Raw genomic sequence first — 27833 nt, 5'->3', positions numbered from 1 at the left:
AATCAAAGAACCCTTAGCAGGCTTTTGGTGTTGAAGACAGGCACATGAGAAGGAGAATAGTGTAAGACTTGGTCAAAGGTAGACAGTGTGTGACACATTTTAATATAAATATTTCTTACTAGTACCGTTATCTTAAGTTAAAAGCTCCCAACATTAGAAAAACATAAAAAATGCTAGAAAATCTACCTTCAAATGTCAGGATGTTTTCTTATATATTATACATATATTTCCTGAATTCAATGTACAAAATGGAAAAATACAAGATTGGATTAGATTTTCCATCTCTGTTTCCAAATTAAGAAGTATGAATCCAACGATTTTCTTTTATTTTTCTTGTAACTCTTATTTGTGAGGTCACTGACTTAGATTAAGATCCTTGGGTAGGGGGAGGAGGGAAGAGGTAGACAGGATAAAGGGGGTCAAATATAGGGGTTTTGGGGGAGGGCGAAGTGAGTAAAGGGGATCAAACATGGTAGCTGAAGGAAACTGGACTCTGGGTGGTAATCACAGAATAGAATATATAGATGTCAAATTATAATGTACACCCCAAAATTATATAACTTTATTAACCAGTGTTACCCCAATAAACTTAAAAAAAATATCTTTTGGTCATTCTTTAACAAATTTTCATGTGTTTTGGAGCATATTATGCATTTCTATAACTTCTTTAGATCACAAATATGTAAGATTTTACGTGATAATGATAAAATTTGTTCTAGAGATAGCATTATTAAGAAATATTTGAAATTTGAAAACTTCTTTAAAGCCTTATTTCTTATTTTTCCTTTTAGTTATACAAATATGTTTTGATTTTTAATTTTTGAAATAAGTTTAAAATTACGGAAGTTACAAAAATAGTAAAAGGAGCTCCCCTTTATTCATTACCCAACTTACCTAAATGTTAACGTTTTACCATATTTTCTTTATTATTTTCTGCCTGTGTGTGCATGTGTAGAGCATTGCAACCCATTTGTGAGTGAGTGGCAGACATGCTTTTTTTATTCTTAAATATTTCAGTGCATATTTCTTATAAAAAGGACACTTTATGCATAAACACAATAAAGTTATCAGTTGTACGAAGCAATCAATCATTTGTTTAGAGTACAGGGCAGTTATTCTGAAGAATGTCCCTAGCTAGAGTTTCTCCATGTTTCCTCATTATTCAATTCATGGGATACATTTTTTTCATAGGAATATCAGAAAAATTATGCTGTGTTTGTCTCAGCAAATACTATCAGAAGACACAATTTTGACTTGTTCCATTGTGGTGATGTTAATTTTGATCACGTGCTTAAGGTTATGTGGCCAGGTTTTTCCAACTGGAGTTTACTATTGTTTCCCTTTGTATTAGAGAGGAGATAATTTGAGACTATATAGATATATGGTTTCTCCTCAAACATTCACCCATTTAGCATCTATCGATGATATTTGCTTGAAATTAGTATTACCAGTATGGTTGCAAAATAGTGATTTAAAAAAAAAATCTCATTCTGTATTTATTAGTTAGCATTCCATTGTATAGCAAACTAATATTACAGAATCAAGTATTCCTATTATATTCAATAGGTTATCAGTTATTATTTCAATTCTAAAATCATCATAGATTTGGTCAGTGGAAGCTCTGCCAGGCTGTCTCCTGTGTCCTTCTGACATATCCATATCATTCTTTGAGCATTTTCTTACATTGTAGTATATTGCTGACATTTCCTTACTTTTTAGCACAAGATAGTGCATCCTTGTTTTTATTCTCTAAGTCCCATTTCTGGGAAATAATAGCTTTCTAGGTTTCCTTTTAGTAGAAAATGTGAACTAAAAACCCAAGTATCAGCCTTAGGTATATTTATGGCTACTAAAGTTTTACTGCTTCTAAAGCTTTCCATTGGACACAGCTAGGGAAACCATATGTAAACATAGACCCACGTATGCATGTATGTATGTATATATAAACATAGGTATGTATTTATATATTCGTATATCTACCTACCTAATAAATCATGAGTTCACAGTGAACCTCCGAATTCAATTCAACACCAAGAGATCTTTCTATTTTTCCACTTATCCATATATGTGACTTTCTTCTCTAACTAGGTGGAACCTGACTCTCGTACTCATAAAAAACAAACTTTCCTAAGTAGAGCTTAATATTTGCTTACACTTTGGACTTTTGTTTAAGGATTTCATTTAGAAATTTTCATTCTATAATTTCATCTCTTTGAAATTTTAGAAAAACGCAAAAGCCATCCCTGTAACTTTAAAAAATATTTAGAGATTTTCTTTTTCTATGGTGTAGATAAGTTAATTAAAAGAGCAACACAGAAATATAACTTACTCTAAAATCCTTCTCACTTTGTGTGAGTAGAAGTTGGTTCAAATAACCTAAATTATTGACTGCATAGGAACACATCAAAGCCTAATTAAAATTTAGCTCTGTGCATCCAAGCATGTATTTCAGAATTGATGGCCCTTGGAGATCATGGGGATACCTTGAAAGAAATCAGAAACTAGTCTGGCTGGGAGGGTTTTAGAAGATTCTCTTGGCATTAAGAAAATTTAGAAGAGTTTCCAGGCATTTTAAAAATTCCTTTGATATCATGATGTCTAATGAGATATTGTGGGATTTAAGGCTACGTATATCCCCAATCATAACTCGCTTGTAGACAAAATGAAGGGGGCTTTCAGAGGAAAAAACAAGATTTCGTTTCTATTGAATTTATATTTTAAGTACCAATTTTAATCTTCTACCCAATACCATAAAACACCATATCACTTAAAATAATGGGGGGTAACTATTTTTGAGAAAAAGCAGCCTGCCCCTGTAAATACACCTTACCTTGGAAATGTTTGTTTAATTCTGCATTTTTGACTGATATTTCTTCCCCAAAGTTAAGACTTGATAACTTATGTAGTTGCCCAGAATTAAGTCTCATTTACATAAAAAAATGAGAGGCAAATTAAATACAAAAAGGCAAAATGGTAACAGAAGTAACCACTGGGGAGTCTATTAATGAGTAAAAAAATCAGTTGTCATAGATTGAACCACATGAAATATTGCTTATAGCCACCATTTTTTGGCTGAAAAGCAACAATTTTATGCATGTATTAGTTTTTCTTGTTGCTGTAACCAATTATCACAAATTTAGTAGCTTAAAACAATACAATTTGTTACATTTTGGAGGTCAGAATCTGAAATGGGTTTCACTTGGAAAAAACAAGATTTTAGCAGGACTGCATTCCTTCTATAGGCTCTTGATAAGAATTCATTTCCTGGCCCTTTTCCAGCTTTTAGAGACCATCCACCTTCAAAGCCAAATGCATAGCATCTTTAAATCTCTTTGACAATATCTTTAGCCTCATTCTTTCATCTTTAAGAAGCCTCGTGATTACATTGAGCCCACCTGGACCATCTAGGATAATCTCCCATCTCAAAGTCAGCTGATTAGTAACCTTAATTCCACCTGCAGTCTTAATCAGTGCAACAAGGTTGTTTAGGGTCTCAGCCCCTCTAGTGAGTTCCTATGTGTTTCTACTACATTGTTACCGCTGAACATAGCAAAGTGGTAGTGCTGATTTTCACTTCAATATTGCTATCGTTATGTTTCCTGGAGGAAGCATTTCTGAATCAGCCAAGCTCAAAGCAAAAAAAAAAAAAGTCAACATATTACACATAGGACATTAGATTTAGCAACGAGAAATATAATTTATCTTTCTACCACTTGGGTGTCATCTGGACCTGTTCTCTGGCTATAGATGAAAGAGTATAATATATCGGGCACTGGTTCAAGGCATATAAAGCATTATGTAGGAGAGCATCCAACTTTGTCAAGTGGTGTCTCCTAGCTGGCACAGGTATTGAATTTTCAATAGGTCATTCCAGCATTCTGTCAGACCAGCTGCTTTGCATGATGTTGATACCAATAAATCCAATGTGAGTGTGTCCTTTGCTTTATTTGCAATAAAACAAGTTTTGCTATGGAATAAGTTCCTTCATATGAGGTGAATATTACTGAGGCCTAGTGACTGCTCTGACACATACATGAATATGTGTATTAACCTATTTATGTTTTAATCTCTCCTGTCTACTATTACATAAGGTTTGTGAGAAATGGTTAATTTCATTATGGTCCCTTTTTGATGTCAGATTCTCAGGCTCAGAGGCACTGAGGATATAACTACAAAGTCAAAGATCTGGTAAATGGAGGAATATGTTTTAACCCTTGTTTTCTATTTCCAAGTCCAATTTTCTTTGTGTGATATTAGAGTTGATATTAAGAAAATAGATTAAATTAGCACATCAATAATAACTGCAATTTATTAACACATTGTAGGCTAATGTGATAACATATATTTTAATTATGCATATGGGTAGTTATTCTCAATGTTTCAATATTTTTTGATGTCAAATGAAATTCTAAGGTGTAATGCCACAGAAAAATTTTATTTTATTTTATTTTTTAAAATTCTTTAATGTCATCACATATTTAACCCCTTTTATCCCCATCTACTTCTCTCCTCTCCCATCTCCCCAAACTTCTGGTAACCACTAGTCTATTGTCCATGTCCAAGAGTCTCTGTTTGTCTGTCCTGTTCATTTGTTGCTTTTCAGTTTATATTATTCCGCATGAAAAACATGTTTTATATTTCCTGTCGGTTTCAGGAGCTTATATTGTCATATTTTTTTATTGGATATGCTGAGAGGATTTATTCTTATCAGTTAGCCTGCTTGAGCAAATGTGTGATGAGTTAAATAAAGAGATTATCCTAATAAGATACGATAACTGAAAATTAATAGTTCACATAAACTCCATAATTGAAATATTTCTTTTGTAACGTGACTTAAAAATTATGAATCTGAACAAGATGGGTCAAAATGCATAAATAATTTAGCTCACATTTTCCATATAGAAAAATCAATATATGAAATTGAGAAAATTAAACACCTTAAACAAAATTAAAAGAAGAAAAAAGCAAGCATCCCTACAAATTAATTGACGTAGAGAATTAAATTATTTTTCCTTAAAATTTATGTCAAATTTATACTCTGCTGAACACAAGATATTCTGTAGTGAATCCTGGAAGAGAAAAAAAAATAATGGAAAAGCTAGAGAAATCTGAATAAAGTCTGTAGTTTAGTTAACAAACAGGATGATATCAATGTTAAATTCTTAGTTTTGAAAAATGTATCATGTTTAAGTAAAATGTCAACATTAGAAGAAACTAATTGATTTACAACTCTTTGATAAATCTGAAATTATTTTAAGTTAAAAATAGTTTTTGACTTAATTCATATATGCTCAATATAAGTGGACCAACATAATTATTTTTGGTCTTAATTCATCCAGATAATAACCACAATTTTCCAATTTACTTCCAGGTAGAAATACAATTGAATACTTTGTAAAAGAGAACAATGCTAAATCTATTAAAATTGGGTATCTTGTATCAGAGAATAATTAAGATGAGAGTTAAGTAAATTTAGATAAACTAAAATAGCTATATGTTTTGTGATTTATTGTATATGTACACTATTATAGTCATGGTCTTGACTGTAAAATTATCAACTTCTGAGATCATCAAAGCACAGATGTCATAGAAAACATCCATTATATGCAGATATGCAATATATTCGCCACAGTTGTAAATTAAATACATCTCTTATCTAAGTATAAATATATTTTTCACTTTGCATATGAATTCCAATTCTGAATATATTTGATCTGTCAAAAGATGTGCTGCAAATTTAAAAAGCAAAGGGATAATTTGGGTATATGCAGTTTACAATAAGAACATAGCGTGAAATGCAGGTAATTCACTTTTGAACACCAACAAGTTACAAATATTAAGGAAATAAAGCTATTTTTATGAATGCAATGTAAAAACTACAGAGAGGTTATATTGATAAATTTCTCCGATGCAATATTTAAACTATGTCATAAATATAGTCTGAACTTACATGGAAAGCAAATGATTTTATCTTTTATTTATAGGTAAATGATGCTGGTAGCTCACTTTATGAAGAGTAAAAATTCTTAAAGATATAGGGCAAAATTATATGCTTCCATAGAATTCAAAATCAGTATTCTAGCTGAAGGATTTAAATCTTGGGCTGCCTTATTGGAATCATTAAGAATAAATTGTAAATGAAAACCATCTAAATATTTCATTATGCTCAGAGTAAGCAAATAAAGGAGCAGTGATACTTAAGTGGAAATCAATAGAGAGATAATTGGTAGAGAAACACATATGCCTTTTTTAAGACCACAACAAAAAGCTTCAAAGCTTAGTCAGTAGGTGAAAGCTTTGCAGAAATGGGGGAGAAAAAAAAAACTCTTTAGAAGATGGCAACTTGAATGTGGCAATCATGTGTAACATTACAAGATAGTCACATGTAAACATTTATATATACTTGAAAAAAACCAGTATGATGTGTGAACCATTTCATATACAAAGTACATGTCATAATAAAGAACTTCACCACAGGTGAAAACTACAGAGACCTTAGGAGAGAGGCACTGATTCAAGGACTGACCCTTAAAATAACTGTTTGTATCTCAAAATTTTATATGTAAATAGAACCCTGATTCATCAGGAAGAATCCTGAGGCAAATTTATTCTATTAATCGTACTCCATAATATAATTTGAATTCCAGTGTATAAGGGGATCTAAATTTTGTCAACTCCAAAAAAAATTTCTGGGGAAATTAAAGTTTGTTCCACATTTTAATCAAACAATTTAATCACCCCAAAGTAACTCATATACATATATATGATATACATACATAAAGTAACTCATATGCATATGTATAACTCATATACATACATGTAACTCATATAAATATATATAACTCATACATATAATCATATATATGTATTTTTATCATCTACTTTTGGCTTTGTTATCTATTTCAGTAGTAAAAACTTACATTTGCTAAATTTACACTTAAAATCACTTTCAAAGAACTTTTAAACATTTTCTCTTTATTTTCACAGCAACTTATGGAGGTAGATAGATTTTTTCATCCTCCTTTTCACTGTAAAGAAGTCTCTGTCCTTATCTTGACTAGGATTATTTTAACAAATACAGGATAATAGAATTAGCTTGGTAGTTCTCAAAAAGTTAATAAATTACCTATAATTGTACCTTATAAGTGATTCTTAAAAAGTAAAACATATATACCTAGTTATTATAACCCAATGGAGTATGTATTCCTACCAAAAAGATTCAGTTACTAGTCTATAAAAAAAGTTGTTAAGAATAATGTAAATTCTGATATTACACTGTGGACATACTTCCTTTAAAATTTGCATATGCCTTAGCAAGTAAGGAGGTTTTGAAAATGAGTGACTTTTTCATTTCTCACTTTTTAAAAAAATAATTCCCTTGAAGCATTGTGAAGAGACATTTGCCATTTCATAAAGATATTTAATTTATCTTAATGTGTTTTCTAATGTTGTTTTAAACAAATGTAAAACAAATTACTGTGAGGACCTGGTTTTCCCATTTGTATACTAACATTTCTTCCTGAGTATTCTTTCAAAATTCCCCATATTTATCTAAAATATTTACTTACGGTGAAAAGGTATAACTTTGTTCTTTGAGAGCCTCCAGGAAAAAAAAGGATAATGAGTCGTACAGATTTTAAATATAAAATGCTACTTCTTATCCTTCATACACACATAGTAGAAGAACTCTTATTGCCAGAACATTTTCAAGGGGATTTCAGTGTATAAACCCCAATCTAAAATTATTCCTTAACTTAAATTTTCGCAGCTTCCTATATATTTATCCTTTGGTAGAATGGCTCAATCTAAGTACAAACTTCCATGAACTGTATTCAAAATTGGCCTTTTCTAGGGCCCTTTTTGCACCTATCGATGACTTTGTTTTCCCATGTTTAATGCAAATAAGTTTTTGTGTATAACAAGTGATTTATTTGATCAATGTGTTATGTAAGTTTGATTTCCTTCAAGGAGAACAGATTGCAAAATGTAGCTGGACTACATAATTTATGTAAATATTAAAAAAAAAAAAACTCCTTCAAGAGTTCATAAAATCTTACAGAATCATAATAAAAGTGGAAAAAAAAGTAAAATTGAATGATATATTTTTTCAATGGATTGATTTAGTCAGAATGATAGAGAAAAAATGCTTTCTAAGTGATCAAAGGATAAATTAAAATTCACTTTTACATGAGGAACTAATAGTTTATATATTTTTCTCATTTTCGCTGTTCTGTATGAGATTTTCCAAGAGATACTCAATATAATTCTTAAATAGTACAAGTCAGAACCACTGTAATATCTGTAAATATTTTAATTTCTATTGGAGAAATCCATTTCTTGCAGTCTTCTAATATAAGAAAATCACATCATTGTTTGAATTATTTTGTATTATTTAATTTCAGAATGTATTTAATGTAAAATCATGAAAATCTGGCATTTAAATATGAAAGGATAAGGATTATGTTGCTTATTTTTTATCCCTGGAAATATAGTACCTGGCACATTGTAAGCATTCAAATATATTGTGGAATAAATATATTAATAAAAATCAAGTCCCTAATATCTGAAATAATATATTTTACTCTTCATAATGAAGGATAGAAAAGAAATATAATAACATCTCTGTTAGATTGTAACTGCTACTGTAAACTCAATTACATTTTTTTAAATGTAGGAAATAGGCCTTGAAGAAAAATTTGGACAGGAGAATTGACATGTTTATTTTTATTAAATTTATATTCAAATTGCTTAGAGTTTTAAAATATGGGCACTAATAGTATTTGTAGGCAACACAAATGTTCTCAGAACTTCTTTGTCCCTCTGACTGATAATGGCAAATATTGACTGAAATAAACACAAAATAAATTTTAAAACGTATTACACAGAATTCAGATAGAGAAAAATTATGGTTTAAACTGAAGTTTTTATAAGTTTGTAGTATTTTTTTGTCTAAAGTCAATAAACTTTAAAACCACACTGAGACATGGGAAAATTTTATTAAAAACAAAACAAAGTAAACAAAACTGCACAGATGTATATTAGCAATAACAGAAAAAGACTAAATGTGCTAACTTAAATATTATGCTTCCTTCATTTTGGCTGTAATTTTCAACACAAGTTGAAAACATCGGTTATTGAGTATTTCCTTTTTATTAATAATACTTGGAAAATAATGTCGAGTTAATGATATAGTTTGGGTAAATTTTTTCCCGAAGATTGAGATCCATGAGATGCTAATTAGAGGTGCCCTTGGTAGTATAAATGTGGAAATCACTAAAATAGACAGCAAAAAACATCTGTGTTCTGATGGAGCAGAGACTTCTTATAAGCCTACTTAAAATTACCTACTTCTTAGCTCACTTTTCCCTTGACTTTTAAAGTACATATTTACCTTGCTAAGACCTATGTCAGCAAATGTATATACTAATATGAGTGACTCTATGGACCTAAGAACTGAATCTGATCGATGCTTCTTTGTCTGTAAACAAGACAAGGCTAGCAGTAATCATACAACTTGGACATCTGTATTGGCTTCTTGTGTTACAGCCAGATGTACAGCCTACTAATGGGAGAATGAGGGCATAAATTATTAGGTGACAGTGTGAGTGAACTACCCAGTTTTGAACTACATGTTGAAATCATAAGACACTTAGGAGGATAGATGCCGCATCTGCAAATTCTGATTAACAGAACCATCACGGCATTTCATCTCTTATTTTGCATTCTGTAGTTATCACTATTTGGTGTGCAGTTTGTCTTTTAATAGGCTTTTAAAATCCGTATACTTCCTGAAAGCTAGTGAAGCTAAGGTGCTCTCTAAAGCATGAATCTTCTTTTGGTCTATGGCTTCATGTACCAAGAACATTTGTTTACATGCCACACAAATTTCTTTGAGAAATTAACAATGAGAACCCAATATCTATCCTAGCTGTCAAAATAAAGAGATGGGGTGGGGAGTTGGGGTGTCAACAAGAACACAGTTCAGAAGAAATAAATTAACACTTTATCTGTTTCCTCCTTGACTCCATGTACCTTTGTCCACAAAAGCCACTCCATATCCTTTCCATTATTCTCAATTAGTCTGCTTTCCTCTCTGCTTTATATTTCCCCTCCTAAAATATTTCACTTTAATCTTAGCATAAACATTCCTCTCCAGCACTTCAGAATAACGAACTTTATAACTAGCTTCATTCATACTTCCTTTTATCCTATTTAGAGAGAGGCATATTTATATTTCTTTTTGAGACTGAACATTAAGGTCTAGAATTTCATGCAATTTACAAAATGATAAAAAGTTTCTTGAGTATTTCCTTTTTAATAAATGACAAAAAGTTTCTTGAGTATTTCCTTCAAATAAATAAGTTGTTGTCTTAGGCAGATATCATGAAGCAAAGCACACATGGAATGCTGAGTTTTGTTGCATTTCTTTTGATTAAAATAAGTCATCAGCAAGTTTTTAATGTTTAAAAGAAAGAATTTTTTTTTCAAAGAATAACAACATTTTCCCTTGAGACCAGATTTCCAAAAAGGATTTCTTATCCCACAGTACAAACATAGAAAATGATTTTTTATTCTATTTTGAACTACCTCTTTATTATATATGTGAATAACTTTTAAATCTCTTGTAGTCTATACATCCTATGTCTCTTCTGGCAAATACTTCGTATTTGCTAAAGGAACAAAAAATATTTGTTGAACAAATATATACATTTAAATATAAATGTATATTTACATTTCAGTAGAAAACAAGTTTAGTTTTAAGTGATAGTTTCAGTTATTACATGTAGAACAAATATAAATTACACTTTACTTTTTGCTTTATATTATTTACATGATACCAAAAGAAATCTATATTTAACAAAATATAGAGCTTCCATGGTATTATTTTCCTTAATTATTTTCATATTCCTTATTTAGTACAATTCTCCCCCAAATGACTTAAGTCAAAAAAATCCAAATACATTTTAATAAGTATTTTAATAAGTATTTAACATTAAGTTAAGATGGCTTGCTTAAAAAATAACACTGATCACATCAGATTTTCCTTACCTCTAATGCTGTCAAAGATGACTTAGCCTCAATTAACTTTGAATTTTTGACTCAGAAATTACAAGACATTTCATTTCACCATCTTTAAATTTGCCTCTGGACATAGGAAAACAGAGAGCAATAAATATTAAATATGAAAAAACAGCACATTTCCTTTTAAATAGCAGATTAGCATAGGGTAATGGGTAGGAGCAAGCCAGTGGATAAATATATTGACAGTTTTGCCTTTAACAAATCAACACTCTTCGACATTTGCTGGCAGAAACCAGGCACTATGACAGGAGAACTTTGTGTCAGATGGATTCCTCTTCCTTTTTACAAACCAGAATAAAATGAATGAAAGTGAAATATGTGTGGAGTTAAAGAAGTAGATAGATACTCAACTTTAGAGACTAAGTGAATCATGATTAGTGTTAGGAAAATGATATTTGCATGAGGAAACACTTTAAATCACTTTCAAATGTGAATCTGCACCTTAAGGATCCCCTTGCATAAGACCTTGACAATTAAATCAGCAACCTCAGTGCTCCTTGTTCCAGTGTAGGTAGAGCTTATAGTGAAGGTCCCCATCATGGGGAAGAACACCCCATTGGTGCTCAGATTTGTTTGTTCTGTCATTAGGCTTACAAAATGGTAAAGTATAAATCAGATTTTGAAGGCAAAATGTACCCTGATTGCATTTTGACACTTGCTAGCTGAGATATCTGAGGAACCTCAATCTTATGAGATTATAACAGCTATAAAACTGTCTCTCATGGAAAATAAATGAGATGGCATCTGGAATATTCAACAAATAATTGAATCATTTCCTTGAATGATTCAAGTACTTGAATAGTTTCTTCTTGTTATCTAGTATTTATTTTTTGAATATATTTTTTACAATAAGTTAAACTTTCTGTAACATAAGCAGTTCATACAATTTGTCGCCAGAGTATCTGATTCTTCCCAGTATGATATTTTTCTCCCCTAATCCCATTAGTTGAAGTCAAGGATAAGAATCATGATCAATATACTTAAAAAAGAATAGGTCAGCACAAAAAATTGTGCTATGGATGTAGGCAGGGAAACAATCACTTTGACTTATACTCCTATGTATAAAACATGAATAACCACTGCTTTACAAATAAAATAGCCATTGTAGTCAAAAGGAATAAACCTTTTGTGTGTTCCATATAACTTGTGTTCACTGAATTACCAGTTCATTGATCAGTAATATTTATAATATATCATTTAATGAAATAGCAGGTAAATATTTACAGATAGGTAGTTCTCAACCCAAATTTTCAGAATGCCCTATATGCCTAAAGGTAAAATCATATAAAATCTGTCATTTTTCCTTCTTAACTTCTTTCCCTTATTGGACACTGGTGCTAAATTCATTCAGACTTGTATATACTCATTGTACACATCTTCCCTTCAGATGAAGTAACTAGAGCATCAACTTTGATTTTAAGAATAGCAAGAACAAATAAGTTGGCATATGCGAATAATACATTGAATATACTTTTTTTGTTTTTTAAACTTAAGTATAAGGCTACATTTCTTATAATAGACTTGAACAGACTCTAAGCCTCACTTTAAGGAGCCACAGTGCGCTCAAAGGATTTTACCATTAAGGAACAATGTAAAATGTAAGGGCTCCAGTGTTGCAGCCATTTGAGAAATTAAATATTGTTTAGTACTCTCTCTTCTCATAAATTATAGAAAATCTAATGGGCAATACTATCAGAGACTCATGCAGTAATTCGCATTAGCTTTTCATATCTTATATGGACTTAACGGCCATTTCTGAACAACATCTCATACATGCAAAAATAATGTATTTGAAAAGTCTTTGCCAAATGGGATGCATTAATAATATCTATTGACTTTAAGATCTCTGAAGTAGATTAGTCATAATATTTAGAAAATAACTTCCAAGTATATTTAATGCATATGTTTTTATTTTACAGTCTTTTTAAAATATTTAAGAATATTATGTACATGTCCACAGATATTTTACCTATTACCCAATCTATCATTAAAAATCATACCCAAAACTGTTCTATGCCTATTGGCTCCTCCAGAACTCTTACTGGTTGGCTCTTCTGAAATTGCTGTCCTGAATTTTCTGTTTATTGCTCCCTTCTTAAAAAATAAATATATTTATAATATATAATATAATACATGTTTTATCACATATAGGTTATAGTATATTACATATAATGCATATGTCACACATATATAAATACATAATTTGTTTTATATATGAAAATATAGATATGGTATAGTATAGCTATGAATGTCATCTAAATTGATATAAATATGCTTTATCAATATACATATGTTATATTTAATATTTATTTATGATATATAGGCCATATAAAATATATAAGTATGTTTTTATATATATCAACACACATAAACATTAGTTCTGTTTTGAATTTATAAAGAAGCTATCATATTGAAAATGTTTTTTCTGGAACTTGATTTTTTGATACTAGTCACCTATATTCGACATAATTTTCATATATTTTCGGTATAAAGTTACTTCTTGTTTTCTCTTTTTATCTTAATCTATAGTTGAGACTATTTTTGAGTCATTATACTGTCTTTGTCTTTTCTTATTTTTCTTTGTCAATTTCGTCAAAGATACATCTATTCTATACTTAAATAACTTTGGTTTCATTGATTTTTATTTTTTCCATTGGTTTCCGATCTTTGTTTTCTCACTTCCTTTTTTTCCTTTTGATTGATTTTGCTATTATTTCTTAAGATAGAAACCAAATAGATTGCTTTTTACTCATTCTTCTTTCATAGTACAAACATTCAAGGCTATAGATTTCATTCAAATCACTTTCATTACAGAAATTTTGATGTAATGCTTTCATTATAATTCATTTCTAGAGCATTTGAAATTTCATTATAGTTTCTTTAATTCATGCTATTTTTAAGTTTCCAAATGTACACTTACACATAAATTTTTGTCATAAACTTCTAATTTAATTTTATTGTACTTGGAAAATGTGGTCTGTATGATGCCAGTTCTTTGAAATTCAGACTTGCTATATAAAAAATTACATAGTCAATTTATAAAAAATTTTCATGTGTGCTCTAAATTTTCATGTAAAGCTCATGAACTTCACTGTTCAGATCTTTATCATGTTTTTTTTCTCTTTTTCTTTTCCTTCTTTCCTCTCCCTCCCCTCCTCCTTTATCTTCTCTTTCTGTTTCTTCTCTAGTTGACCAGTCAATAACTGAGAAATATGTGTGAAAATGTCCCACTACTACTTTGGTAAATTTATTAGTTCTTCACTCTTATTTTTAGCAATTTTTTTATTTTTATATTCATAATTTTATTAAGCATATCATATAGATGATCTTTATCTTTCAGATAAATTTAGCTATATCATGATATAACCATAACATAGCTGTACCAATTATTTGCTTAATTTTTTTCCGATATTTTTATCTTTAATTTTTCTTCATTCTTAAGTTATATAATATATAGATAGGCCACTGACGGATTTATTTATTTATTTATTTTTGATTTATTCTTTAATGTGATCTGATAATGATTGTTTTAAAAACCTTGTATAATCAATATTTTCTTGTTGCAGATGAATGCCTTCTCAGTACTTTTCCATTATCTAACTTCTCTCTATTTATAAGAGAATTAAGTTAATGCTCTAATATATTTTAATATTTTTATATATTAAGTACTATCTAAAACAGATTTTTTTTCTTAGTAGCTAAAACAATCACCGTTATAGGGAATATTTTTAAACTAGTTGGAACTCATACTTACAAAATTACATTGACTTCTACTTTTTATTAGTAATAGGGCACAAGCATAGTAAATATAAGGATTTTAAAACTGTGTTTCTTGTTCTAACTTGATTGCTATCCAGTTAATGTTCTAAATCTATTCTAAGTCTCTTAGAAGTCAATCTTTTTAAAATAGGTCTTAGCAAACTTTCATGTCGAACCTCTCTCTGATCTGTTCTTAACATCACAGTCATCATTGCTATCATCCAAAACATTCTTTGACTTTTATCGAGCTCACTAGAGTATGAGGGTGCAGTGTTATTTATGCTATTAGACTATAAACCACACATACAATATCATTCAAGTTCTGGATATCTTATTGATGTACTTTCTGATTCTGTATTTTTCTTTAATTATATTCCTATAACCCTAATTCAGACTTAGAGAACTCAAATTAATACCTAACTATATTCTCTACCTCAGTGAGATAAGTGGTTAGCATACTATAAGTGCATTAAAAAGTATATTAAAAAGTTAGCTAATTACTTATTTTACCTCCAGCTAATTCAGTTTGGTACCAGTAGAATATGAATATATCTGTGTGGCAGCATGCATAAAGCACCAGTGAAATCTGTACTGTTTTGAAGTCTAAATCATATCTAGAATGAGAAAAGACTAGAATGAGACTAAGTCTGAAACTGGTAAAGCAGCAGCAGTCATGTATTAACTAGGATAGGGGGTTATTTGGTTATTTTTTTGTGCTTAGGAAAATGTTCATGTTTTTGTCAGTTTTCAGGTATGATTAGTCAATGATTTTGTTTTTGTCTTTTAACTTTTTTTGTTTTCAATTACAATTGACACTCAATATTTTATGTTAATGTCAGATGTACAACGTAGTGGTTAGACATTTATATAATTTACTACATGAACTCCCCGCCCTTCATTAGTCTAATACCCACCTGGCACTATACATAGTTGTTACAATATTAATAATTATATTCCCTATGTTGTATTTTAAATGTAGCAGATTTCATAAGTATCAATTTGTACTTCTTAACCTTTCCCCTTTTTCACCCATCCTTCCAACACCCCTCCCATCTGGCAACCATCAGCTATGAGCCTGTTTCTATTTTGTATGTTTGTTTATTGTGTTCTTCAGATTCCACATATACATAAGATCATATATTATTTGTCTTTCTCTGACTTATTTCACTTAGCCTAATACATTACAGGTCTGTTTATGTTGTCACAAATAGTTAAGGTTTTATTCTTTTTTTATTTTGTTTTTTTCTTGATCTATCATGGTTATAGAGTGGCCTTGTCTGATGATGATGTATTATGAAATTGTTTATGTCCAGCCTTGGCTCCTTGCAACACCAAGACCTAGTTGATAGTACGAGGCTAGGTTGTGACTGTCAGTGATGCTTTTTCTCTTTATCATATATCAACTACAACTTTATATATTCTTTCCAAAACTACTTTTTGCTAACTGAACATTGCACATTGAACAAAAGTGGGAAAAAAAATTCTTAACAAATGCAACTTTTTTTTTATTTCATAGTATTCAGTCAAATAACAGATATAAACATTAATCATGTGTTCAAAAAATTTATGATATTGCAACTGTTCTTTGCAGCAAAAATTAACTTTTGAAAATATTATTTTAACTGTAGTATATATATGTGTGTATATGGGTGTATATATATGTATATGTATATATGATATTTCCAATATGTTAATCTCATTAGTTAACATTTTGCTTAGAACATGTCAGAATCTTCCCCTTACTCTTACAGTGAATATAAAAGTCCCTATGGTTGCTTACAAGTACCTGCATATATAAACATATGGATGAAGGGGAAAAGTTGATTTTGGGGAGCAGAATCCATATGAAAGTTATGGTCTAGGTGGCAGCTAATAAAAGCTGAACTAATGAGGTGATGGCTAGCAAGGAAGAAAGGAGACACATTTAAAAATAATTAAGAATTAAAATTGGCAAATTAGGGATAAATTTAAAAGGTTAATTCAAATGTAAGTGAAAAGATTCCTAGTTTTCTGGTAAAAGCAGTTGGGATTGTAGTGTCATTTACTTATTGAGGGAAATTTTATAATATATCAGATTTAGGAAATGGAATAATAAGTTATTGCACAGGATGGAATCTAAATTGATTTTGAAATAATCTCATGCAGGACTCTAGATAAATCTAGAGCTCATAAGAAAGGCCAGGGCTAGAGATAGAAATTTAATAATTGACTATAAGTGAAAATTAAACTCAGTTTTGTGGATATAGATACTGTACTTATGTAGTTCATGTGTGTGTGTGGTATATTGACTTAAACATTAAATTGATGTTCTCAAACCACTGGAGAATGGTTCTGAATCCTTAAATCAAAAGAAGAATTAGTAACTTGCTCAAGCTGTCGAGATAAAGGTTCTGTGATCAAGGGAGTGCTGGAAAAAAGATTAAAATTCTCTCGGCACATCATAGTTTATATATTTAACATAACATTAGATTCTGTGTATTTCAGTTGAAAAGTTTTTCCTAGAGTCTAAGACAAACCTATAGTCTAAAGGGAAAAAAAATGTACATTCTGTTAGCATCATTTCTTTTTTTTAGGCCCTGTTGGTATTTATTTATTTATTTAGGTATGTTTTGGTTTGGTTTTTTGCTTGTTCCAAGTAAGACTCCATATTCTTTGTTACTGGCTTTATGATCAGGTCTTTGTCCCTGCAAATAGCAATCACACTTTCTGTTGAGTTCATAATCTCAATAAGAATTGAATATGCCTACACTTGTGGTATGCTTTCACTGACTTTTAGATATGGATGCCTTCCTGTTTTGGTTTTGATGACACACCTAGAATTGCAAAAGATATATGACTATCGACTAACTGTGTGATTTCTGAGTTGCTTTACTTTTTAAATTGGGGACCTGGCTCTCCTGAATTCAGACTGTTCAATTTATAACTGAACCTGAGCACATACTTAAATATCGATTTGTCCTACTATGAATGCCTTTATTTGCAACCTCACACTGACTCTCTTGAGCCGGATTTACTCACTCCTCTATGTTCCAACAACTCGTAGATTTCTGATGCTATAGCAACTATTTCGCTATCAAATGTTGTTATACTCTTATTTTTAGGTATTACCACTTGATTTATGTCAATTATTATGGACATGGGAACTCAAGACAATATTATCACATCAGAGTTTTTAAAAGCACTGGTCTTTGAGTAATTCAAAGATTAGGATACCTGTTTTTCCATTTTTTTAATGTTATTTAGATAAGTTGATTAGCATTACTTGGCCTTGGTTTTTAAAGTTGGAATAATAATAAAAATAACAGTAATAGTAACAATAGTATTGAAGAACATAGTCATAAAATAATAAATTATAAAGATAAAATATTAAAAGCAATGTCATTTTTAACCATCTGTACTGAAAATGTACCATATTCTAGGTAAAAATAAAATTGAATTTCAATTCAGCAGAGTTTTACAGTTATGATCTTTACTCTGATTCTACCACTAACTCATCATATTTCAAAACATATATCTCATTTGACCAAAAGAATGCACCAGTTCCTACATGACTAGCATTTCATGTGAGAACCAGTGAGAAAAATGCAGCTGAGCCCAGTGAAACTATGGAACCACAGAACTAATATTTTTTTTTCTAAGCTGTTAAATTTTTTGGTGGTTTGTCACACAATAATAGATAGAATGGAAATTGTTAAAAGGAATAAGATGTTGCCAAACAAAAATCTAAAATGCGTAGCATTGGTTTGGGAAGTGGATAACAGTAAGTAGCCAGGAAGACCTGAGGCAACCGATGACAAGCTAAAAAAATAATGAGGAAATCGTTTTTTAGAGTCTGGATAAGAATCAGCCTTGATTAAGTAGGAGTAGTGGAAAATATAGTAAAATTGTCCCCTGTTCTATCTTGGGAAATGGAAAATGTAGTTAAATGAACTGGTAATCTGGTTACAGACATTTCCAGGAAGAAAAAAATGACAATTAACGTTTTAGTTGTAATTTGATAAGAAACATACAGAGAGAGTTGATTTAAAGAAGAAACTGTTCAGTTTTTGAGAATAATTTATAGGAAATATAAGGTAGCCTGGATGTCTTTCTACCTAAAATGTTCTCAAAGTAAAAAATTGTCATTAGGGTAAAGATCAAATTCAGAGTACTTCTAGTAAATGTGGTCTGGGAAACTAGATTAAGAATGTTGCTCTAAAATTCTTTTAGACATTGGAAAGATTTAAGGTGACATATCTTATGTTAGCTCAGCTAGAAAAAAAATGATTATTGGGGATCTTAAGAGCATGATTTCTAGACTTTATTTGCTAGGCAAATAGCTTCTAAGAATCATTTGGCTGTTGTACAACTGCAATTTCAAATGCAGCCTGCAAATCTCATTTAGACAGACCCAAATATCTCTCTAAGAGGAGTCTGTGTTGAAGAAATTAGTGGCTGTGACTTTAATGGTAAGAACACCAATAATATTCATAGGGCCATCGCAAAGATTTTAAAAGAACTGAATTAGCGAAAGCACCATTGGCTTAGACTGAAACAGATAGGAACAGTTAAAAAATGAGTCTCCACACAAATATAGTTGACAGTTTGGTGACGAACGGGGGCGGGGGGGCTGGGAGAATGGGGTGAAGGGTTAAAGAAGTACAAATTAGTAGTCGATAGCTGGTCACGGGGATGGGGAGCACAGAAGAGGGAATGCAGTTAGCATTAATATGATGGCTAGGTGGAGGGCCAGGGGAGGGAAGGAGCAAGTGGGGGGATCGTTTTATGAACATCATAGATGTCTAACCAATGTATACTTGAAACTAATTTAAATAAATAAATTTTAAAAAATGAGTCTCCAGCACTCTCTACCTTCAAATGTCAAGAAGCAGATTCAGAAAGCTACTCAGCTACAAATAGAAACCATTTATCAACGAGAAAGCTGATGCAGGGTTAAATCAAAGGAAAATCAGTTCCTAAGAGCAGGAATGATCCTAATCAAGGAACTTATGAAATGTACCCAGACAGATTCAAAAATTCTGTGTGACAGCAACTCCCATTTGATTCCATGTTCCTTAAATCTGTTTCACCAATATATGTCGGGTGAATATGAGAGTAGATAACTTGGTTCTTTAGTTGATAGGTTTCAGATGTAAAGAACTATTCCCATCTGCCCATATTCTCACTTCATTGGAGTTCTTATCTAATTTAGTTGAAAATATCCATAGGTTTTTTTTTTTTTATTGTCTTTTTTTAAAATAAGAGGTTTTATGGAAGTTAAAAAAATTACTATGTCTACATACTTATTAATAATAATTTTCTGTTATTTAAAATATAAGTTTTAAGGAATTCCTAGATATCAGATTTGATATTTTAGATAACTTTCTTCCTTTTAAAAAATTACTTATTCATTAGTGTGTAACCAGAACCTAACACTTGAGACTTTTTTCATACCTTATAAATTGGAGCCTCATGATATAGTATTAGAGGTGCCACCTTAATTATTTACATACTTTCCAACATCTTATCAAATAATCTCACCACATACACGTGATCTGAACTTTGACCTGAGGCCACATTTCATTGGAAATACCCTGGATTTGATCTTTATCCTGAAGCTATTTCTTACTTTCAGAATATTTTGATTCATTTGAAATACCATTTAAAATACCATAACTGTAGGCTTCTAAAGCTTTATCTTGGTTTCTGGAGTTATACTTTGTTTCTGTGTTACCAAGTCTAGATAATGACTTCCCATGGTCTCTTAGCATTTTTACAGTTATATTTATGTATTTCTAGAATAATATTTTAGTTCAAGTACTACCCAGGACTTATTTTTTGGAAATATGAATACAAAGAGTATCTTAGATTTTAAGCTCTGAAAATTTCGGTTAGTGTTTGGTGCAAAAATAATATATGGTTGTATTGCTGTTACTATTTCTCTGAGTAAAGTAAACTGTAAATTGTGGCAAATGTTGTTATATTATTCCCAGAACTTCAGGGTTTGAATTGAGAAATCAGAGCATGGAGATGGACTTAAATCAAAATAAGTGGTTATTTGGCAACACTGGCTAGGCAGCTTGTCCTGGCTATTTTGTTAATAACTTATATTGAGAATTGCTTCTAATTTTCTAACAAAAATTTAAATAAATAAATTAGGGATGTATAGAGAAATCATTGGAGTTATTGGAAAAAGTGTACAAAACCAGGATACTTAAAGATTCCAGTTGTTCCACTCTAGTTCAATTCATTTTAATAAAAAAGATCAATTATATATATAAATATATTTTATATATAAAAATTATATATAAACATACATATTTATATATATATATAAGTAATAGATCATTGATTATTTTTATCTATATATAAAGAAAATCTTATAATGGAGATAAAATATGTAAATATAAAACGAATCAGGAGTCAGTAGTTAATCTCAGAGAGGCCCAAAGTGCCAGTAGTCACTGAAAAGAATATTTTAACTGGGTCTTATGGAAAGCTTCAAGAAGAATAAGTTTTTGTAGAATTAAATAACAGGTAGAATTAAGTCAGTTGCAATAACATATGAAAGGTCATAGGAGTTCAAAATATCAAGTATGGTGATAACCACAATCTTGTTATTATAGTTCTCTTTAGTTTTCTATTTGTCAGTGATCATTTCATAATTAATGATCTATAACATGGGCTGTGGGTAGATGATCTCTATTCTTGCAACTATAAGCAAAAATAAAGGGTACACCAAAAATGTGATATAATAATGCACATTTTAGGAAATACCTAAAGAGATCACCCTCTAGTATTTACGAAACTCTACATTTTGGGATTAGATTAATATCTAAGTGAATTTTACTGTATGCAATTGCCAATATAAAAAAAAAAGAGTCATCTTCTGCAATTGAAGAGAGACATTTCAATTAGAGTGGCACCACTCAGAGACTCTGCTTCTCTCATATAAGATGAAAATCTTTCATGTTTGCATTCCTCAACACTACTTTAATTTCAAAAATATTAACAAATAGCAATTTAACACAATGTGTTGTCAGTATACCAGTTATTGGAGAAGGCACAGAGGCACGAATTGTGGATAATGGATTAGTTCCACCTCTAGGTATCGAATTCTTTTTAAGATATTGACCGTCTCATTTGGCATGCAGGTGGGCAGTTCTGGTACAGATTTAACACTTTCTTCCTAATTTGATTGAAGCTTTGAATTTTCTTCAGAAACATTGTTGTTACAGGAATATTTAGCTTCACAATTATTTCATGAATTACAAAGCAAAATACTGTGCATTTCTCAGCTATCAGGTAAAGCAGCATGTGACCAGAGACAGGTGTAATCAGTCACAGATATGGAGAAGAGGCTATCACACACTGACTCCAAGGCATCCTCAATAGTCTAGTGGACTTCAGCCACATTCATTTAGCAATTAGTTTCCATATCTAGATGTGGCAGATGGCAAATTGTTCTCCTAATAGTAAATACAAAAACAATTTTAAGTCAGTGAACAATAATAGCAATAGAAAGTCTTGGGGAAAGTTTTCTAAGCAAAGTGGATTATTTTGTGATTTTGAGAGTCCCATTTCATCCAGAGCAAACTTACTGTAATCATACATACAAAAAATTGTCATATCGAACACTGCTATGTTGCAGGGACTTTGCCTTTTTATATATTATTTAAGTTAATTCACACAATTAAGTTAATACTATCTTTAATTTACAAATTCGATTTGTTGATATGAAGAGAAATAAATAAATTAATGCCATATGTCTAGAATGTTCATTCAAAATGATATTCAGTTTTGTAGGCAATATACTTTCTTAATAATAGTATATTAGAAAAACTGTACATCTAGAAGATTTTTTAAAAAGTGATTTGGAAAGGAATATATTACAGTCACTTAGCCCACTCCTATCATTTCTTCTGGTTGTTTTTCACAAAACAACATGATTTAAGATATGTATGGTTTATTAAAATTAGTGGTTTTCCACAAATGGTAACTGAAATTAAATGATAAGAATGAATGACTTAAAAATATTGAATCTATTTTATTCTGGTGCAATATTATTACAAATATTAAAGGAAATAATCCGCATGTTGTAAACATCTCTGTAGGATTTTTATGTATCGTGAAGTACACTCAAATATAAATTAGCCTTTATAGAAGTATATAACATTTTGAAAGGCTAATGCTTATTGTTTTAATTTTCACTGAGCTTAGCAGAAGAAATAACTACTTTGGGAGTTAAGGAAGCATCTAGAAAAATAAGTCAGTGTAGATTTTTAATTCAGAGAAAATCACTGAAATAATAATAATAATTTGGAAAGTCCGAAAACTGAGCTTTTTGGATCTACATCTTAAGACTATGCTCCCTGTTACAGGAGAATTCTCTTTAAATATTGGTATAGGTAGAAGGAAAGAAGTGCAGGGGAGATCGATGTTATTTCTATGTACTGGTGACATAAAAATGTGGCTAGAAAGAGACGATTCCATGCCTGTCTGAAGAAGGTCTTGGGTACAGTGCGACACCCACTTAGCATTACACCTCCCGATTGTAGAGACTTCGAGGAAGGCCTTTTCACACCTCCATAAGTACCAGTAGAATGTGGATTCATATTCTGACTCCTGTCCTTAGATGCATACTTTTGTGAGATGCCCACTCCAATATCACTGTCTCCTTGGCTGCACTTCCTTTATCACAAATCCTAGAAATAGAAGACAGAAGTCATGAAACAGCATTACAGAATAGCATTTAGTACTTCTGGGTGTAGCAGCAAATTGCATCAGTTGACTCCTAGTCCCACCATTTTAGAATTGGGAACGATGGACAACTCATTTTATTTATCCAAATCTAAGTCATTTTATCTGTAAAATGAATATTTTAATAAACTATGACATAGTATATTTGCAATATTTGTAAGAATTAAATGAAGCAAATGACAAATTATTTAGCATGTGATATTATGATACTATTTGATACCCAACAAATGAAAAATGTCAATTTTCAATATAACTATTTCTGAATTGAGTTCTGCTTCTTCTACATAGCTATCTGATACAAATTTAGAAGAACATTTTAGACACTGGAATTCTGACTAATCTAGATGTTCACTAAGGTCAGTTATAGTTCTCTTAAATGATATAAATAAATTCTTTATATCTTTATATAACTTTAGGAAGAGTAGTAAAAGGATTAGCTGAAATTGACTAAATCAATTCTCTGAAAATGGAACTTCATTTTCTCCTTAATAACTCATGAATGAAAATATTACCTGTGAGAAGGGCCTCTCATATAATCACATTTATCGTACACACTCTTTGGATCACCTTTCCAATGCTGCATTTTGTTCTTGGCTTAAACTTCTTTGAATCAGCCCCCCTTTTTAGAGTCCTTATTTCTGTCTTGGATTTTTTTTTTTTTTTTACTTTCTTATGAGTTCACATTGAATAGCTTTTATCAATTATGTTATCAAAGAATATCTCCTGCCTCATATTTGGTAAGATGCTCACTATTTGCTTTATAGTTCTCACGATAACTACAATGTCTCTTTTCCTGTACATGTACATGCACGTGCACATGCACATGCGTGTAAGGTTTTTTTCCCTGTTACCATATCATGGAACTAATATTTTTTTTTATTATGATCACACTAGATTTTTTTTCCCATTAGGCAAACCATGGCACTTTTATTGAAACATATTGGATACTAAAATGGAGACAATATGATGGTGGTTTAATTTTTACCATTTGATATTCAGTATAACTGAGAAAGTCAATATTATGGTTTAAAAGATCAGTTTTTATTTTGTGAAAATTAGTGATTATTATTATCACTAAATATTTTGTTTTTAGGTGATTCTAAATTCCCATTCATGATCACATTATCATTTACTGCAATAAATATAGGAGAATGCAATGATTATTAATAAACATTAAGAGGTCTGTATAACATGAGTTTAGAAATAGAACATGAAGATTTGTTAACATTAACATAGCTGTCTTTGCAACTGAAGTAGAATACTCTTATTAAAAACATTTACTTTTCCTCTCTTTGATGCAAATTTATTTTCTTCCTTTTTGCCAAACTTAAGGTTACATTTTTTATGCATTACAATTGAAAATTAAAGTAGCAACTTAATTAGGATGAGGAAAGTAATGTCATTTAGACAATACATTCATCATCAAAATTCCCATGTAACAGAATAAACTCTCAAAATCTATTGTGGATGGCACATTAAAAGACATGACTTCTCTGGTTAATTAAGTCCATTACCTAAAGAGATTGCTCAATTGTTCACTTAATTTAATGTGAAGAAAATTCTACATCGTTCATATAGCTAAAACATAAGTTTTTAATCTATTCTCTATGGAGCTCCTATAGATTCATCTCAACATATTCTAATCTGTAAAAAAGATTATCAAGGAAACATTTTAAACAAAGGGAAGATGTAGCAAATATAAAGTTATATTGTATGGATATGTTATATGTAGCAGATAAAGCTATATTGTATAGATACAAATTATAATTATAGTAATTTCGATTGTGAATATTTATACCTTCATTCAAATGAGTACAGCTATCTGATATTTTTGTAATTTCAAATATATATGTATATATCTTCACCAAAATCTGGTAAGTATTATGAGCATGTCAACTGTGTCACTGAGAAATGACAACACATAAAGACTAATTGATTTGCTCACTTAGATATTACAGCAGTCAGAGGTGAAGTTGAAACACAAATTCTAGTTTCTTACTCTAAATCCTATGTTCTTCCATCGTGGAGTGACAATTGTAATAAAATTAAAAACCTTGAAAAGGTCCTTTGAGATCATCTGAGTAAGACTTGTGCCTTCATGCAAATCTAACTTTTTATAAGTTATAGTTTCAAAAAGATATCTGTGACCTTCCTTATGCCTCATCTGCCAGTAGAACTCTCGTTTCCTTCAGTTCCAATTCATTTACTTGTCTATGGCTCCCAGTGGCTATGAAGAACAATGAGAGAGCGAGCAAGGGAGAGGGAGAGAGAGAGAGCGTGTGAGCAAACACTAATAAGTATATATTTCCTAATCAGCTTCATTCCCTTTGTTAATTTTCTTGAGTCTAACTGTTTTAAAGAATAGGCAAAATGTCAAAAAATACTGATATTGTTGTTTTATGATCATTGAATATTTAGCTTGTCCTTTTAAAAATTATTTAAATTGTTAGAGCAATTTTTATCAAATACCATCAAATATAATCTCTAGCTTGTAAGTTCTCTTATATGTGGGCCTTAATTTACCTTTCTCATCATGAGTAAGCATTCTTCCTTTTTCATAAGTTTATCAATTATATTTTCTCTAACAAACTGTATTTTGGGGGATAATAATTTTTTTGGCTTGCCCTCCCAAATATTCTGCATGTTTATTTTGGCAGTGCAATAAAAAAAATTTAATATAAAATTAATATAGCATGGATGGACCTAAAAGGCATTATGCTAAGTGAAATAGATCAGAGGAAGACAAATACCATGATTTTACTTATGGGCGGAATCTAAAAAACAAAAATGAATAAAAATAAAACAGAAACAGATTCATAGATATAGAGAACAAGCTGATGCTTGCCAAAGGGGAAAGATGTGGAAGATGGGTGAAAAAAAGTAATATAATGAGTTCTCAGAAAAAATTATATTGGGACACTAATCAATACCTGTTTATTTAAATATGAAAATATAGGTAAGATGATCTAAGTGATTTTTCAACTCTCTAATATTTTAAGCATTTTATTGCATTTGCATTATTGGTAAATATGCTTAATGAAAAAATTGTAAGATTTTGCTGAAATTTGAAATTTTTTACTTAGTTATAGTAATAATGATGCATAATATATATGTATAATAATGACAGGGTTTGGGAGATTTATTCTTTATATATTCACAAACTTTTCCGATGATCAAAATTACATTTTATGTCTCGATTAAATTTTTTTTCTCTTATGAATTGCTAATGCCAAAGGAAAAAAATATTATTACAATGAAGATATCTGGTTTGTTATCAACTTAACCACTTGGGTAAAATTGGCTTTTTTAAGAGTAGGACAACTTTATATTTTTCACCCCCTTTTTAAATGAAAAAGGAAATACACAGATTCATGAATGATTAAAAAAAATACTCAGATCTAATTTCTAGATTACAGAAAATATAAAGGGTAGAAGACAAAGTAAATCATTCAAGGAAAAAACCCTCAGACAACATGAAAATGTGGAACATTTAATTATAATTGGCCTGGACACTTCAAAAAGTCATATTATCACTTCTTGGTTCCATAGGAAAATGGTGATCACATCTCTCATGAACTATAAATATCAACAAGGAGAACATATAGCATCACCTATTTTCTATGACTACAGCAAAACTAGAGTACAGAGTCTTTCAAAAACTTTAAAGTACTTGTAGTGAATGGAGAAATAAACCACCGAGTTTCTAAATTTACTTAAACACTTCCAAAGAATTAGTCTAGTATTGAGCATAATAGAGGAGACTCGACAAGGTTCTCACAGAGGAGACACACAGATCATATCAGTGAGGATTCACGCCAGGAGAAAATGCAATCCAAAATAGGAATTATTGATCACAGGTGTGAATGAACTCTGGAGGATGACAGTACTAGCTACTAGACAAAATAAAAGGACTTGAAAATGTGTGGAAACACAAATTTTACGATGTATCCTATCTGGGGGACATAAAGGTAAATTGTATCTGTTGAATTGTTTTGATTGTGAAATTTTGTTCCCTACTGATTCTTATTCATGGTGGTTTATTTCCGTGTAAGTTTATGTCTGTGTCTGTTCAGAAAGAGGGGACAAGAAGAGAGGATAGATATTCATGTTTTTCTGCATTTTATAGGAATATACTGAGGCCTGGATTGCAAGTGATTCTTATATAGATAATTTGCATTTGTTTCCATAAATACATGAAGAAGATTGTTTTGATTAAGTCATTGGCTCTCAGTGGTGGAGGGAGGGTTTTAACA

Source organism: Pteropus medius, unplaced genomic scaffold, assembly GCF_902729225.1.
Source record: "Pteropus medius unplaced genomic scaffold, Ma_sr-lr_union100, whole genome shotgun sequence".
In the NCBI taxonomy this organism is placed as follows: domain Eukaryota; kingdom Metazoa; phylum Chordata; class Mammalia; order Chiroptera; family Pteropodidae; genus Pteropus; species Pteropus medius.
The sequence above is the reverse complement of the archived record's forward strand: the minus strand, read 5'-3'. Positions refer to the sequence as shown.